Source organism: Anser anser, assembly GCF_964211835.1.
Source record: "Anser anser genome assembly, chromosome: Z".
Classification (NCBI taxonomy): Eukaryota; Metazoa; Chordata; class Aves; order Anseriformes; family Anatidae; genus Anser; species Anser anser.
Window position 1 is genome coordinate 34,290,395 of NC_139723.1, and position 13,464 is coordinate 34,303,858.

The 13,464-nt window shown below is 37.6% G+C and overlaps 1 protein-coding gene across 4 annotated transcripts in view; it reads right to left on the minus strand.

The window, feature by feature from the left end:
* The window catches only part of NRG1 (neuregulin 1), a 471,972-nt gene that overhangs the window by 389,157 nt on the left and 69,351 nt on the right, over window positions 1–13,464 (minus strand). The gene's annotated exons all lie outside the window — the stretch shown is intronic.

A 13,464-nucleotide genomic window follows, 5' to 3' on the forward strand; every position in this document is an offset into this window, starting at 1 on the left:
TGAGTTGATGAGATTGGGCAAGCCAAGCATGAAACACGTACAGTAGCCAGATCTGAGAGTGACCACAAGCGTGGGAAGAGACAGGTCAGGTGTTCTTCACCTGAAGAGATATTTATCAATCCTTTTACTTACAGACAAGCCATTCACTATTCTAATGAAAAAATGATCCTGATGCCAAGGTAGAAACAGTCATCTCACAAAGAGAGGAGAGGGTAGGTTACTGTGTTTTCTGCCACTCCTAAACACTCTACTAAACCCTTACAGCAAATCCAGAATCTAGTCATGTCTCAATCTCAAAACTGCTACGGACAGACTCTATGATTATCAAAGAAAGTATCCACCCCCAAAATCAGCATGAACACCTGTGACTCAAAAGGATCTGCAAAGTGAATCCTGACTATGAATTACGGTAGTGTATACTTTTTGGTTTTTCTCTGGACTCTTTTTTTTTTTTTTGTAAAGTGATGTAAAAGAGATTTTGACAGTTACTTAGAGGATTGTATTCTCACTGTAACTAAGAATAAGTTGAATATTTCCAAAGCTAAGCCACCATTAGCACCCCAACTCATCACGATGGTTAAGCAAGAGAAGAGGGGTCCTGACAACTGTACTGTTTTTGCTGGCAAAATCGGATTCAGTCCATTTAATATCCCAAGCAGTTCCAGTAAAAGGATATATGTGAGTTTGAGCAAAATGTTTCTCCCCCTAAAATACAACATATCATGCATCTTTATCATGTGTAGCTAAATGTGAAAGAACTTACTGGATTCCAGGCACTAGGGGATCATCATACACCACTATACAGCGGAGAGGCCTGCATGAGCAGACAGCTGACTCCTTCTCTTCTGAAGAAACAAAGACCTTACCTTCAGGAATCCAGCAAATTAAAACTGATGTTATGCTTATCCCCCAAAGCACACTCCTGCTGCAGAAGAGGAAAGAAAACTGCAGTAGGTGCTCTACAAGATGTAACATAGATGCTGCAAACACAAGAACACAAAATATGGTCTGAAAACAACACAGGATAAAAAGCAAATGGGAAAGAAAAGAACTATATTGCCCTTATACTAGCAGATCTTGGAATTCTACCTACTGTGGAAGAGAACAAGTCAGAAATATGGATAATGAATGTTTTATGAGCAAGAAGTAGTTATCTATAGTATCTCTCCCAGTCCTGGAACAGAGAGCACACAGCCAAGTAACTCTGCAATGAACATCCACCAATTACTAATGCTGTTTGAATACTTAGCCAACAAAACTTAGCCAAAACTCCTTTGCTACTTTCTATCGTTTATACCTAAATAAACCAGAAGAATCCCGCAACATACACAATAATATAATATTCTTGGAAATGCTGTGAAGTATTTGCATACTGAACAAGACTTCAACATTACCATCTGGCAACTGCTGCAGTGAGAATAACAAGTGTTTCATCTGAGGATCTCAAAGTGCTCTCGCAAATCAAATCTTTACAGTATTAAAAAAGTATACATGTAACACAGAAAATCCATTCTGAATCAGAACAACTGTCATGTAGTCCTGTGTTTCGTCTCCAGTACTTGTAAATGTAAAAGGCTACTTGGAGAGATCATATTGGCATGCACTTTCTGCAGCACATTCCTCAAACTTCCCAGCAGCCATAGTCTAGGATAAGTGAGGGCACATCTCTCTGTTTGTTGCCCTCAGCAGCTGAGCAAAATAATTAATTTCAGATATAAAATCACGTAGTACCCAATTTCTTACGTTTAGGGCTTAACAAGGGTAAAGTAAAAACCAAGATATGATTGCCAAAATCATTCTGCATTAGTAAAGAATATTTTTACATAAAATTTCTGCTACTGTGAGTTACTGGACTTGCCCTAAAAAAAGACACAGACATGTCAGCAGCCTGGCAACAATAGATGTAAAGAAGCTTTCTTAAACTATCTGTAGAAGAGAAGGAGGAAAAGAAGGAGACAAGACATTTTTACTTTTTTTCTAATTATGAAAGTTAATTCTGTCTATATCAATTTTTTTTTTTTTTTTTTTTTTTCTGCTAAGTACACTAATTTTTAACTGGTTCCTTTTATCTATTTGTGTGAGGTCCTAGTAGTAATAGGAATTACCACTGCTTGGTTGCTACTGGAAGATTTTAATACATTTTGTTTTATTTTTCACCAGAGAGATTGCTTTGAACTAGGCTAGATACCTGCCTAGTTCACCTGTACCAAGCCCTGTCCCACATGAATGCAGTTCACCATTTTAATTTGAACATGGCAGCATGTGACTGTGAGTTCACATACCATTTCATGACCAAATCCTGAGCTTCCACACACAGCAGCCTTGCAGAGTCAAACTGTACTGCCTGAGACGATGTAGTGAGATTAATTTCTTACATCTTTTGTTAAGGAGGATGCACCAGGGGATTTTCCAAAGGATTAGTATCAGTTAACAAACAACGATGAGTTTGTTGTCTATCATAAAGTGCCACCTATGCCAACAAGTAAACTTTGCTTCTTATCCTAGCTTGTTTTAAAGCTAGATAGATGTGATAGATGTGCAGGAGAGGTTGAGAAAAAGACATCTACATGTCAGGATCCACACGGGAGGACGTGAGTGACAGCCTGCATCCCACCAAGAGGATTTGTGAAAGCCAGAGAAGAGCATGGAAAAGAGATGAGGAGGGGAAAATGTTACCAACAGCAGAAAGAGGTAGAAACTCAAGGTGAAAAACAGCAGCAGGCTCCTTTTAAATCCCTGGGGAAGTGGAGCATGGGGAGATTCTGTTTCGCATCAAGTGCTTTGCTTAAAACACCCCATCAGTTTGCTAAATTAAAATATAACTCAGACAGCTTTGTTTAACGACAAAAAATGTCCTTTCTGTATCTTTCAACGCTGCCCAAGTTCCTGGGTCTTTGTATTGCATGCTGAAATCAGGCTTCCCTGTCCTTAGCCATCTACGGGGACAGTTTCAACTTCTCTGTCTCATGTTCATTGAGGCACTCCAACACAGACAGTAATCAGAAGAATATCTGAAAGCACTTGAGTATGTGGGGGGATGTATTTGGTTTGCTTTCCTATGCTTCAGAGTTTAAAATGCATGTTGTTAAGATGTGTATTATTAAGCTTATTAAGCTTTTCCCCAAAACAGGTAGAACAGACGGAACTTAAAAAAAAAAAAAAAAGGAATATAAAAGCAGGGACATTTAGTAATGGACATCAGAAATTGGACTTATTAAATAATGAGAACACATGATAAAAAGGGAAAAGTAGCTACTCTTGCATCTTGACTTAGGAAAATTACATTCATTTATCATGTTTCTGATGTAATTTTTAAATAAAAGAATTTCAATATACTTTGGTTCTTCAGCAAGGCTTCAAACAGCCTGAGCACTTGGCATAACAGAGAGAGAACATTGAGAAAACAATTTATCAACAGCCATTACCTGAAGGCCCTCAGTTTCATTTCTGTCCAGAGAGGACTGGTAAGTCAAACTATGGGTGAACTCAGTCTCAAACTTTCTTTCTGACTTAAATACAGATCACATCCATCCACAATATGCTTTTTTAATTTTAAAATTTTGGCTAATTCAATACATATGGATACTATTGACCTTGCTAACATTCATTTAGATGATTCACCAAGAAAAGCCCCTGGATTTAATACAGCTGGAGTAACAAAATGGGACACTGTGGCTTGACCCTCCTCTGCTCTGGATTTACGTGTAATCAAGTTGTAATTGTTACCTTCCAAAGCCTTTCAGTTCAAGTTGTCAGGACTTCTAGAAGTTCATAGTGCTGAAGAAACTTCATGGAAACAACCTTGGACTGCAGGCAAGGGACCTGCCCTGGGGACCCCAGCTCCCCTGCCAGGCTGACCCATGGGAATGTCAACACAGGGCACAAGAGATCAGGGAGTGACCTCTAAAATAAACCAAGTTTGGCGAATTAGTGATGAAATATACTCCGTGCTACATTTTGTGAAAGGTTGTCATAAGTCTGTCACATACTGGAGATCTAAAAATCACTGTGTTTTTTGTCACAGCTTTCAATTTTAATTCCTGATTCTTCTCACAACTCCTATCAAGTCCTCCGTATTCTTTCTCTCTTGCAGTTTCCAACAGCCTCTGAGAATGAGAATTCCTGTCCCACAACCGAATCCCTAAAAACATCTAGGAAAATAATATTCATTTTTCAAAGAGTGAAGATTATTTATTTATTTATTTATTTTTCATTCAAAAAGAACCCAGCAGTGTTAGGAGTGTAAATGGTTCACTTAAAATTGTTATCAGCGTGTTTCTCTTTCAATTCTTTGGTATAGGTTTTTCAGAAGCTGCTACGGAGTATTTCCACATTTAGCTGCCGCACACTATTGACTGTATAATGCTTTGTACCTAAACCAAAGAAGGAAGTCACCTGCACAAGGGGGTTGGATGGGATGATCTCAGGAGGTCCCTTCCAATCTCAGTGTCTCCATTGGTCTCCCCAGTTCTGCACCACAGTCTGAGACTACACTCAGCTCAAAACCACAGGGCTCTCACTCACCTCACAACCGACCATCAAATACATATTCAAGTAAACCACTGTGTGTTTGCATACAAATGTGGCATCTGCATTTTTACAAATCCATTTTTGAAAACCCATCTTCTTACCTCTCTACCACTCTCATTAATAATAATAATAATAACAATAATAATAATAATAAACAGGTGGGGTATTGTGGGGGCAAATGCTCCATAATTCTGAATAATGGTACTTCCTGCTCCAGTACAATTTGCAGCTGAGATGTAAATCCCAGACACAAGCAACTTATGTGGGAGGTTTTGTATCAAGTTTAGCAGCAGCAACGCAACTGTGGCTGCTGCTGCTGGGTCTATCTTTGTTCACACCTTTTCACTTCTTGGCAGCATCTGCCAGAACTGTTTTTTTCCTATTATCTCTTTATTAAATAAACAGTACTCAACTGAGAAGAAAACATGCAGGATTTCACCTGGAATTCATTTGGCAACATCTGGATATTAATACACTCAAGCTGTACCACTTGATCAACTGATGCTTTTATTGAAAGCAAATAGTTATACCAGAAGATTTATGCTACTCTGATGTCTTTTCTCTTTTCTGTGCCAGGTGAGTTATTTTTCAAACCTTTTTCTTTTTTTTTTTTTTTTGTCAATGTATTTTTTTCCCCCAAATACGATCCCAACTCTTTTATAATGAGGTCAAAAAAGAAAAAAGAAAAGAAAACTACTCTCAAGGTATAAGGCAGAGTAAACCTGTGGCTGAAGTCTGACAGTAATTCCCACTCAAAAGCTCCAGTACTGTGGTTCAGGAAAAGACCAGCTCATATGAGAATTGGTGATGACCCAGGCTGCAGTAGTTGAGCTTTGTCAAGATCCAGTCTGCATAAAACCAAAGACAAAGGAGGCAGGTCTCAAGGTAGAGTGAAGATGACACTTCAGTTCTTTCCCTACCCTGCAGCTCAGCTTACAACTCCTAGCATGAGGCTGAGACCTCTAAAAACAGATGCAGAGTGAACCTGTCTTCAGAGAGGGCAGGCAAGACATACACCAAGTTCTCAGTCTCGGTCTAGCTTCCCTCTGGGTATGGACAGGTCTTCATCAGCATAAATAGTAAGGGGGAGGCTATCATACTAGAAAGTGCTAAAAGTGTCCTTGAGTCTAATCTATATCCTGAAAGGACAACAAAAAGATAAAAGAAATAGACAATAAATACTGTAGGCTATCACTCTCACTCTCAAACTCTCCTGACACACAAGCTCACAATGCTAGTGGATGTCAAAGGATAAAACTGGCCAACAAATGCAAGAAAAAGTCGAAAGCAGCGAGCAATCATGTCTAATTTATTACTCTGTGTTTAAGTTCTGCATTAATTAGTCATACCCTCTAATTTCACTTATTCTGCCTTGAGACAGAAAAGAATCACTAAGCTAAAGACTGCAATAACCTACCCTGGGGAAGGAGTATGCTTTGGAAGAATCTAATTTTAGAAAGCAATGTAATTCTGTTGATTATGTTAATAACAATACCCAAATGCTAACTTTGCAGTTCAAAAATGCTTGAGGGAGATCATGACTTAGCCTGTTGGTGCATTTATTTCTTCCTCAGGAGTCAAAAATGTCAATCTTTAGCAACTGATAGTATAAAATGTTCATCTTATTCTGTATGAATGTCTTTCTGGGCACAAACATGATCTTTACTAGAGGTAATACCTTCTAGAAACCACTATTTTAAATTATAATATTTCGATATCTTGCAAAACACACCAACAAAAGATTAAACTAGATCAGGTCACTTCAGATACTCTGGCTGCAGTAAGTGTGAGGTCAGACAGAAGTGAGCCTGCTCTTCAGTGAGGGGTATTGAGATGCTGGGGTGAATTTACATCATCTGAAGAACTGCCCCCATAACTCCTGCTGACTTCATTAAGGAATATGAGGCGTATCATCCTGGGGAGAAAATAAATGATGAAGTAACAGAATAAGAAAGAAAATAATTGGGTTTGGGCTCCAAACCATGTCACTACAAATAGAGGGTAATGTGAGCGTATTCCTACTAAAAGCTCCACATGATAGCTTTACATTCAAGTCTAATCGGAGGGTCCCCTGGGGTTGTACTCCACCTCTGGCATGCCCTCCTCTAAGACACGTCACTCTAACTATTTAACACCCAGATTTAGGAATTGTTTTTAAGACAGTTTTTATCTCCCTATAATGCTCCCTTCCACTTTTAAATTACTGAGTTCTACCATCAACACAATCTTGAGTTTAATAAGATTTTTATGGAAATTAAATACAATATTCTTAAGAGTGAGCAAATACTGCATTGCTATTTCATGTGAGGATGCTAGACAATCATCAGCCTATAAATTTAAAATATTTCTTCCTTTATCTTTACTTAAATAAAAAATATTTCCACTTGATTCCATGTTATTCTTCCCCTCCATGTTTTTGACTGGTCCTTTTGGTAACATAAAATGACTACGAAAGTGAAATGTTTATTGGAATGAATATTTAGCTCAACACAGCTAGACAACTGTGTAGTAAGGTATAGCATTATTCTTTATACGTACACAGGGAGAGCTGATCCATACTTCTTAACTGGCTTGTATGAGCTGATCTTTGGAAAACACATACAAAATTCCACAGGTGTTCAGCTGTTTCATCAACATCTTTTCAAGAAGAAAAAGAAGTAATCCAAAGCTAGACACCTGAGAAATATCTAGTAATTGAATTATATCTTGTTAGACTTGCCCAAAACAATGCAGAGGCAAACTGGCCAAAAAGTTAGTGTCAAGCACTAAAATTAATGAGGCTACCCCCCCTTGGAAGGTTATGAGAAGGTGCAGAAGTGAGCGGAAGGGATTTGAAGTTGTCCCAGAAGAATAAATGAGTGTGGATAGTATTTATACAGTAACATACATTACGAGCTAAAGATAATCATGTAGAAAGGATGTGTTTTCATTTTGATACTAATAATCAGTCACATAGGTCAGTGTGTACCTAACCTATTACATATTCTCAAAATAACTAACACATTTCTTCTAAATTATCACTCTCACTCAGGGTGTCTGACACTGTAGTGTTTTTGTCAAGAGCCTATTGCCATCGTAATAATAAGAATGCATAATTCAAAGCCACATTAAAGAAGACAAACAGTTGGCATGATAACCTTGAACTTGCTGTGGAAAGTAATAATGCAGTACTCTCCAATTAAGAAAATTAATTTCTGAGGAACAGGGCAGAGTTATATAAGAACACATAGAAAACTGACTTTAATTTAGGGCTAAATGAATATTCTAGAGAGGTCACAATAAAGACTTGTTACTGAACTGATTTCTTATTCCAACCCTTCCAAGTCCCATGATACCTCCATTCCTTCAGCATACAGTATTTTTCCTTCACTGAAAAAATAATTTAAAAAAAAGTTATTCAATATGCACAGGAGTCTTCGACATATTAGACAGCATAGAATTCTTTTCCAATTATTCTCCTGGGACTTGCAAAGCAACATATTCGGATATATATAAAACAAGACAAACAAAGATCTGCTGAAGAAAATGGGGTTGCTTAGTCTGGAGAAAAGGACACTGAGGGGAGATTTCATCACTCTCTGTGACTACCTGAAAGGAGGTTATAGCAAGGTGAGTTTTGGTCACTTTCCTCAAGTGACAAGTGATAGGATGTGAGGAAACAGCCTCAAGTTGCACTGGGGAAGTTTAGACTGGATATTAAGAATAATTTCTTCATGGAAAGGGTTGCTAGGCATTGGAATGGGCTGCCCAGGGAAGTGGTGGCATCCCCATTCCTGGAGGTAATACCTGGAGGTGTTTAAAAGATGTTTAGGGACATGGTTTAGTGGCAAACTTGGTAGTGTTGGGTTGATGATTGAACTTGATGATCGTAAGGGTCTATTCTGAACTATATGATTCTATGATTCTGTGATTCTATATCCAAATGCTTGTAAAAAAGAAAAAAAAAATCTAGTCAAAGGTATCAAAATCTCAGAAAAAGGGGTGATGGTTTTGGAAGATCAGATTCCAAAGATTTTGTACATTTTGGCAGGCGTATATGAAGTTGCTTCTTTATCTTTAGTATTCAGTTCTAGTACACTCAAACACATTTTTTGAAAGTTTTGAAAAATAGAATGGAGATTAGGGTGTTGAGATGGTTTTGCTGAAATGGGAATCAATTCCAGTGTGCCACTAGATCCTGACTAGGTAAAGTAGAATAAAAACAGCAGCAATACTGCAGTCAATTTTGACAGTATCAGCTTTCAAAATCCAGTGAAGTATGGCATCAGAGCTGCTTTCAACACAAACATCTGAGCCAAGAAATGAAGCTGTTTGAGAGGTAACATTAAGTTTATGGTATGACATACGATACGATATACGATACGATACGATACGATACTACATGTACTGCAACAGGAAGAGTGGACTCTGAGAATCATCTGGTCTTTCCAGTCCTTGGTCCCCACTCACTCCACCATCACCTCCAAAAGAGATAGGGTCCTTTCATAAAAACAGAAAAGAGTCTGTTTGGAGACCTCCTATTAAACTAGATATTAAAATCTTTTGATTTTTGAAGGGAAAAAAATAGAGCACTGCTGAATATGTCTGACAATCCTACCTGAGGTCTCTACCTGAAATGTTGTGCAGCTGTTTGGAATAAAGTCTCAACAGGAATATTTGCTTTCATTCCTTAAAATAGATTGGAGACAAAATGTTCAAACATATCTTCACAATTTAGTAACCTGTTTACTGCATGCTTCATTTTAGCTAGAGAATAGGAAACAGGTCATATGTCTGAGGAAACATATGTTGCATGCTTCAGTCATAAAGCTAAGCACCTAGAATCTCCATTTGGTTTCCAATGACTGGTGTCCTTCTTGCATCCCCGCAGTTCTCTGAACAACCAATTCACTCCCTAAAAACACCCTTTGTTTCTATTTGTGATATCTCTTCTCACATGCCAGCCTCTTGTCTATTATTATTATGACATGAACATATTCTATGATATTTTAAGAAAAACATAATTGAAGTGTTAAATGATTCAAGAGAAATTATGTTGCAAACTTGAAAGCTTCTTTTCTCATGATTCCTTAAGAAGATATGGAGTAAGGTTATCTTGTAGTGTAAATATTCATCCAAACAGTAAAAATAATATACCCATTAGCAGTATTAGAAACAGATTATTTTTTTTCTGAACGTGTACTTTGTGAAAGTACTGTGAAATTTCTGTTCATTTAGCTTACACACAAAATTCTTACCAGCTAAAACTAAAGAGAAGAAAAATGTCATGTTGTTGTTCTGTTAAGGTTGAAAGGTTTATTTTTAGGGATTAATTTCTGACTTTTTTATATGTCAAACTAGCTGCTGCTTGACAGTGGCAACTGTATAAGTCTTGATTTTAATTGCCATATTTACAGCATCCACTAAAAGCTCTAGTATGTAGAACTAGTATGCAGGTCCATTCTGAACACTTCTCATTACAACTGGAAACAGACGTTACTCAACAGGAAGAGGAATTTAATGAATGTAACAAGCTGGTTTTCCAAATGTAAAACTCTTTTTTCTGTTACACATTCGTGTGTTTTGAATTTTGTTTACTGATCAAATAGCACCCTTATATGAAACAGAGAAACTGCACCTCAGTTTCATCCCCACATTTAAGCATCTTGTTGGCAGAACATTTCGTGACATTGCTGCCATCCTCAGACATGGAGAAGGTGAGGCAGGTGGAGTTTCTCTGTAGAGAACTGAGAACAGAAAGCTGCCCTTTGTTCATGTTTGTCAATGGACTTTCAGAAACCATCAGTTTGTGCTTCTGAAAGCACTGCCTGTACTGCAGATAGTGCCCACTACCAAGGTGATCCCATTCATTTGATATGTAGCTCTTCAAACTCACACATTTCTTTTCATACCAAGAAGCACAGCAAGTCCCCTACCTAAATTAAGTGACTCTGCCAAAAACTTTGCTCGTTTTTAAGAGCTTAACTTTAAGAACAAATTTCTGAAACTTTTGGAAATGGCTTTTTTTTTTTCCTTTCTTTCTTTTTTCCCCTCCAAACTTCATCTGATTTCACAATAAATAGTGCAAAACAAGCTGCGTACAAAACGGCTCTTGCTTTCCATTAGGTGGATTGGACAGGACATATTTGTGTACAGTCAAAGGCAGTGAGCTACGAAGACTATCACCAGGATCTCTCAAAGGAGGGAAACGGTCTTGTTTCCTGCAAGAAAGAAGAAGGGGAAAGAAGCTGGAGGGAATGTAAGAGAAAGCAGAGAGGAGGAGGAGGAGGTGACTGCTCCAGTCTTGGTGCTGAGTATCATGGGAAGCCTCCTAGCACTGAGGCATGCATACACATTCAGGTCACCAGGCTGTTGCTCGCTGGTGAGAAATGGGAAAAAAAAAAAAAAAGAAAAAAAAAAGAAAAAAAAAAGAAAAAAAATGTAAGTGCTGCTGGGGAGAAAGAAGGGTGCAAACAGAATGGCCATCAGCATGCTCCTGAAAGCCTGGATGTCTTGAACTTAACTCAGAGGTATTAGAAGATTTCCATGTTTTCTTCACCGACCCAGGCCTTACGCTGAAATGTACAATATGACATTAGAGATTCTTACAATTAGACTTTTCATTTTCATTTTACCATCTGTCAGAAATACAAATTTGCCTTTGTCAAGTATTAGAATAATAATGACCTCTTACTGCTTGTTTTTCCTCCTGGTCTTTCTAACTTAAAAAATCTACACTGCAAATGAAAATCAACTCTACCTACACTGCAAATGAAATGTGGCCCTGTATTTTGTTGCTGGCTGGTAAGGGCACAGAGCTAGCCTTGGACTAGGAAAAGAGAAAGTGAGAGAAAGATGATATCTCAGAAAATGGAATGAGAAACTGAAAAAACTCTACATCTGTTTCTGGTGTTTCAGGACATCCTTTAAGGTTTGTCTGTAAGAGAAGTGGCAACTACAGGAAATAAAACCGGCTCTTACACAATGTTCTTGCTCTGAGCTCATATGATGTTCACTTGCCAGCACATAACTGACTCATCATCACCTTTGAGATGCAGTGATGAATAAAGTACTGTAGAAATGGAAAATGTTAATCTAATGCTATGCAAAGATCTGCTAGGAATAGCTCTAGCTGCTGAGGCACAAAAGGAATGGGAAAATAATTGATAGGAAAATAGCCAGTTAGTAACCTGTATGAAGATTTTACCTTTGGAGAGGCTAAATGTGAATTTTTCAACTATGCAAAACCCTCCCTATGGGCCAGCTCTGGTCTTCAGAGTGTTTTTTGTTTCTGAAGAATTAAGAGACTTGGAAATATACTCAAGCAATTTGTTTAATTGACAGTTCTGCCAAACTACTGCCAACCAATCTTAGAATGAATTCATAGTCTTATCTTGTGCTGAAGTATTTGTGCTCTAATAAATCATTTAAAATAGCTGCCTTTTGGGAATGTTTGGAAAAAGAAATGGTGATGCAGCACAAAATGTTTGTATGGAAGGGAAGGGTAAGGAGACAGAAATATATAAATCAACTGAACAACATCTTATTAATTACCTGGATTTTGAGGAAAACATTAAGCTGTCTCTTAATTTCCCTTTGGGATGAGATCTAAAGTGGGCATAGTGTGCATATGTGCGGGGCAGATGCCTTTGAAGCAAGCTGTGCTCAGGAAAGGTCTAGGTTTGCTCGTATATTTTCATTTGTCCTGATTTACTCCATGGCATACAACAACACAGAGCATTCCTGAGAGCCATAATACTTCAGCTCCAGCTGAAGGGAAACCTCCTGGTGACAGGACAAGGGGTGATGGTTTTAAGCTGAGCATAGATTTAGGTTGGACAAAAGGAAGAAAATTTTTATGGTGAAGATGGTGAGACAGTGGAACATGTTGCCAGAGCAGCTATGGATGCCCTGTCATTGGAAACATTCAAAGCCAGGTTGGACAAAGCTTTGAGCAACCTGATCTAGTGAAATACATCCCAGCCAATGGCAGGGGAGGTAGACTAAATGATCTGTAAAGGTTCTTTTCAACCTAAACAGTTCTATAATTCTGATTCTATGATTCTGCACTTGAACCTATTCCAGCACAAAGCGATGATGCAGATGGCTGAAGAAGGGGTGTTTCTTCTCAATGAAAATTGCATAACAGAAGAATTTCATTTTTTTCCCCCATTTGTTTCTTTAAAACTACTAATTCACATTGATATTCTCTACTTGGGTTTCAAGATGCTGACTGTCTTTACATCCAATCTCTCATTTCATTTATTTATATATTTTTTATTTTTGAACCCAAAGCATTAAGTAATTATTTCTAAAAATCAGCTTATCTTCAAAGACTTATTCTGCCAAATGGAAAAATGAATAAAATAAAAAGTTATAGCTGTCATATTCTTGCATTATGTGTCAAGAACAAACAAAGGGAAAGAAAAAAAAAACAGATAAAGTCAAACTTTTGAAATTAGCAAAGATATCAGATTTAGAAAAGCAAATGAAATCCATTAAAAAAAAATCATTTGGTAGGATCAACATGCAAAATAATTTTGTGAAGCAAAATTTTAGTTTGAAGTTTACCACTGAAAATTTAATGGAAACCATTTTCCATTTCAAAATGCCATTTCATAAAATCCCATTCCCAGAAACATTTTCTAGCAGCTCATATTTTTAAAATGCTTTTAATTAGCATTACCACTATTTTGGTGATCCTGGTAATCAGATAGAAGCATGCATACAATTACATGTTCTATTACTTGCAACAATAACTCTGGCTAGCATCATAAAAGCTAAGTGAACTAAATGCTTTACTGAACTTTTTTTTTTTTTTGCTTTGATCAGATATTTAAAACTTGCTCCTGGCAACTGCCGCCATTCTTCCTGTCATCTTTCTGTTACTTTTATAAAGTATGTTTTTTTTTTTCCTTTCTTACAGCCTTCTCCTAATCCGCCCCCCCCCCAAGC